The following is a 5,246-nucleotide window of genomic DNA, read 5'->3' on the forward strand; positions in this document are numbered from 1 at the left end:
TCCCATATGGTCTAGCGGTTAGGATTCCTGGTTTTCACCCAGGCGGCCCGGGTTCAACTCCTGGTATGGGAACTCCATTTTTTTTTTTTCACTACTCAGACATTTTAATCTTTCTCAGTTTTTTTCTATAAACCTAAATGCACCTAAAGTCTTAATAAATGTCACTTGCTTTGTCTTCTGCTTCCATCTAATGCCGTCAGAGGTTTACACCGACCCCCAGATCTACTGCCCTCTCTCCCCAGCCCTTGACCTGTACATTAATACTATGAAGGGTTATTCCTTGTTTTTCTTTTATTGCACAACAAAAGGTACAGATTATATAAAGAGACCGGGGCACAGAGAAGAAGGCAGCAATTGACTGTGGTCCCACCATGGGAAATTCGCATTTTATTACCTGCCCCTTCCATACTGTGGGTTCATCATTTGTTTTATGACATGATTTCCCTGCTGTGTTGTATCTAGTATAAGACTTGAGTACTTTATGTGTTTTATATCATCTGTGATATTGCAGCTGTTGTTTGCAGTGTCCACATTTTGCAACCAGTGTGCTTTGTACCCTCACTGCTGCTCTCTCAGAGAGGGTAGGCTGAACACTACCGGTAGTATCAGACACCAGAGATGCCTCCTGTACCTGGAATAAAACTCTGCTTCTTTGTAAGAAATACAGGGGTGAAGATCTGCTGCATTCACAGTGACCCACTGACTCTTTTACAAAGGTTCCCAGCCGTGCAAAGACTCTTGGTGGTTAGTTAAGGGGCCATGCTAAATGGAGATTTCGAAGCATCAGACGAGACGTTTTCTTTGTTTCTGCATCAGCAAAAGTATATTTCTGTTTTTATGTTATTACTTGTGAAATACACATTTTAGTTGTGCTGTTGGATTTGTCATGTTTGATTTACAGTGTGAACGAATTCAAGCGATAGACAGTAGGTGGTGACTAACACTGCTTCAGGACTCCTAGGGTTGAGGATCGTGGACGTTGGTTCCATCGTGTAATGATTAGCTCTCTGAATCCAGCAATCTGAGTTCCAATATCGGTAGGACCTGGAATGTTTGTAATAATACTTTTGTTTTAATTTATTGCAGGTCTTGAGCAGGAAACCATTTGTATCTCTGACATAACCCGTCTCTTCCTCTTTTCATTCCCCTCGTGGTTTCTGCGGTTTGGGGGCATCTATACATTATTCTATAGGCGTTGCTGGGGACACTTGATGCTACACACAGGTGTTGTCTACGTCCTGTGTCTGTGTGGACACCTCTCTACTCTGGCTACACAACTGTAAGATGCACAGTGTGGACCTGACTCCACTTGGCCTTCACACCGGATAACTTACAAGGAGAGAGAAACTTACGGAAATGTACGGTGTGAAAGAACGACTTTACCAAAGTGTTAATGTATGAAATTGCCCTTTGCTTTTTTTTTGTGAGTTGCAAATGGTAACATTTGACTAAAGCAAGTACCCAAAATTAAACAGTTTTCAGCTGGACTCATATAACTTGCATTTGCAGTGGAAGATCTGCCTGGAGCAGTATATGAGTGTGAAAAGGTCTCTAGTTTTGTCTTGAAATACCAGAGACTTCGGCGCTCTCTACCAGTCTCCTTCGACATCACATCCTGATGCTGAACAGTATTAGCACATAAATGAATAAAAAACTGGCTGACGTGTACATGCACATGTGTGCATATGTACCACGGTGCTATAGTCTGATGACATATATGTGCCAGTCTGTGGGGTCAAAGGGCAGTCAGAAGTTACTGGGCCACAGTTGTATCAATGAGGACTGTGTACTTCCTGTGCCCTGGGGCATTCGTACTCTGGTCCCTCAAACTAGGGTGGAAGCCCCCCTTTAGCACATGACTCTCAGAATAACAAGTCAGAGCAGACATTAGTGTAACTGGGTACTCAAGCTTGTGAAAGGCACAAGTGCAAGTAGTGAACTGCAACGTGACCTCACAGCATACACTTTAGACATCCTTTGTAAACACACACACATATTTTCAGTCTAACTTGTTTACATTTTACATCAATAAATATGGTAATATTTGTACTTGAAATGTTTAATTTGCCTACCTTTGGCGCATATTCCTAGTACCTTATATTTTAACTTTTCTCCATTCGGATGTATACAATTGGTATAATGTCAGAAAGGGAGAAGACGACCGAGAATGCCTAAGAATGTGCGCTTCCATGCTTTTAAGAACATATGTCTGGTGTTGTGACAAAACAGCAGTGACCACTTCAGCTCAGCACTTGCTTCTTCCTCTGCTGTCCCAAAATATTGTGGAATTACTAGTCTCTGCGCCTCTGACAAGGCTGCTGACATCCGATTGATGATTTGTAGCCTTGTGGGCTGTGAGTGCTTTGGCTGTGCTGCCCCCTGGCAGTCACTCTGTGAAGATGCAGGTACCTGGGAACAACACAGAATACTTCTGAGCTGTTTCTTCTCTGTTTGAACCAATCCAGTGTCAGGACTGGAGTCGGTGCTGTTAGTAGATAGAGAAGGAGTATAACTCGAGCCCCAGGAGGGCAGCCTGGAGCCTGTGACAGGTGCAGGGGAGTGTCGTCAAGGAAGCAGCTGGAAGATAACTGGAGAGGGGTCTGTGGGGCCATCAGTCTGGTGAGGAAACCCAGGAGTGTCCTACGGATGGGGCGTGGCTTTGTCTGGCTCAAGGGGAGGGGTTAGTAATAGTGAATGCAGGGACTTCTGGTGTCCTCCGTGTCCTGGGCTCTGTGTATGTGTAGAAGCTCTAAGGTTGTAAATAATGAGACCTACAGGTTGTGGCAGAAATGATGACTTCTGGTCATTCCTTCGCTTTTGTCAGAAGTGAAGTGTCTGTTACCCCAATTGATTGTGTACTACTGAGAAGAAGAATATAACTCTCAGTGTACGGAATGCAGTGTGACCTAGGAGACACCTCACATACACTGAGCTGTATGATGAGTTCACAGTTCCCATATGGTCTAGAGGTTAGGATTCCTGGTTTTCACCCAGGCAGTCGGGTTCAACTCCCGGTATGGGAACTCCATTTTTTTTTTTTCACTACTCAGACATTTTAATCTTTCTCAGTTTTTTTCTATAAACCTAAATGCACCTAAAGTCTTAATAAATGTCACTTGCTTTGTCTTCTGCTTCCATCTAATGCCGTCAGAGGTTTACACCGACCCCCAGATCTACTGCCCTCTCTCCCCAGCCCTTGACCTGTACATTAATACTATGAAGGGTTATTCCTTGTTTTTCTTTTATTGCACAACAAAAAGTACAGATTATATAAAGAGACCGGGGCACAGAGAAGAAGGCAGCAATTGACTGTGGTCCCACCATGGGAAATTCGCATTTTATTACCTGCCCCTTCCATACTGTGGGTTCATCATTTGTTTTATGACATGATTTCCCTGCTGTGTTGTATCTAGTATAAGACTTGAGTACTTTATGTGTTTTATATCATCTGTGATATTGCAGCTGTTGTTTGCAGTGTCCACATTTTGCAACCTGTGTGCTTTGTACCCTCACTGCTGCTCTCTCAGAGAGGGTAGGCTGAACACTACCGGTAGTATCAGACACCAGAGATGCCTCCTGTACCTGGAATAAAACTCTGCTTCTTTGTAAGAAATACAGGGGTGAAGATCTGCTGCATTCACAGTGACCCACTGACTCTTTTACAAAGGTTCCCAGCCGTGCAAAGACTCTTGGTGGTTAGTTAAGGGGCCATGCTAAATGGAGATTTCGAAGCATCAGACGAGACGTTTTCTTTGTTTCTGCATCAGCAAAAGTATATTTCTGTTTTTATGTTATTACTTGTGAAATACACATTTTAGTTGTGCTGTTGGATTTGTCATGTTTGATTTACAGTGTGAACAAATTCAAGCGATAGACAGTAGGTGGTGACTGACACTGCTTCAGGACTCCTAGGGTTGAGGATCGTGGACGTTGGTTCCATTGTGTAATGATTAGCACTCTGGACTCTAAATCCAGCAATCTGAGTTCCAATATCGGTAGGACCTGGAATGTTTGTAATAATACTTTTGTTTAAATTTATTGCAGGTCTTGAGCAGGAAACCATTTGTATCTCTGACATAACCCGTCTCTTCCTCTTTTCATTCCCCTCGTGGTTTCTGCGGTTTGGGGGCATCTATACATTATTCTATAGGCGTTGCTGGGGACACTTGATGCTACACACAGGTGTTGTCTACGTCCTGTGTCTGTGTGGACACCTCTCTACTCTGGCTACACAACTGTAAGATGCACAGTGTGGACCTGACTCCACTTGGCCTTCACAACGGATAACTTACAAGGAGAGAAAAACTTACGGAAATGTACGGTGTGAAAGAACGACTTTACCAAAGTGTTAATGTATGAAATTGCCCTTTGCTTTTTTTTTGTGAGTTGCAAATGGTAACATTTGACTAAAGCAAGTACCCAAAATTAAACAGTTTTCAGCTGGACTCATATAACTTGCATTTGCAGTGGAAGATCTGCCTGGAGCAGTATATGAGTGTGAAAAGGTCTCTAGTTTTGTCTTGAAATACCAGAGACTTCGGCGCTCTCCACCAGTCTCCTTCGACATCACATCCTGATGCTGAACAGTATTAGCACATAAATGAATAAAAAACTGGCTGACGTGTACATGCACATGTGTGCATATGTACCACGGTGCTATAGTCTGATGACATATATGTGCCAGTCTGTGGGGTCAAAGGGCAGTCAGAATTACTGGGCCACAGTTGTATCAACGAGGACTGTGTACTTCCTGTGCCCTGGGGCATTCGTACTCTGGTCCCTCAAACTAGGGTGGAAGCCCCCCTTTAGCACATGACTCTCAGAATAACAAGTCAGAGCAGACATTAGTGTAACTGGGTACTCACACTTGTGAAAGGCACAAGTGCAAGTAGTGAACTGCAACCTGACCTCACAGCATACACTTTAGACATCCTTTGTAAACACACACACATATTTTCAGTCTAACTTGTTTACATTTTACATCAATAAATATGGTAATATTTGTACTTGAAATGTTTAATTTGCCTACCTTTGGCGCATATTCCTAGTACCTTATATTTGAACTTTTCTCCATTCGGGTGTATACAATTGGTATAATGTCAGAAAGGGAGAAGACGACCGAGAATGCCTAAGAATGTGCGCTTACATGCTTTTAAGAACATATGTCTGGTGTTGTGACAAAACAGCAGTGACCACTTCAGCTCAGCACTTGCTTCTTCCTCTGCTGTCCCAAAATATTGTGGAAT

At 43.1% G+C, this 5,246-nt stretch overlaps 1 non-coding gene across 1 annotated transcript; it reads left to right on the forward strand.

Annotated features, from left to right (window-relative positions):
* TRNAE-UUC (transfer RNA glutamic acid (anticodon UUC)) lies at nucleotides 1–72 on the forward strand. The gene has a single exon. It is a non-coding gene; the product is annotated as a tRNA-Glu (tRNA).
* Nucleotides 73–5,246: the final 5,174 nt, after the last annotated feature.

The sequence above is a fragment of the Pleurodeles waltl genome, unplaced genomic scaffold, assembly GCF_031143425.1.
Source record: "Pleurodeles waltl isolate 20211129_DDA unplaced genomic scaffold, aPleWal1.hap1.20221129 scaffold_39, whole genome shotgun sequence".
Classification (NCBI taxonomy): Eukaryota; Metazoa; Chordata; class Amphibia; order Caudata; family Salamandridae; genus Pleurodeles; species Pleurodeles waltl.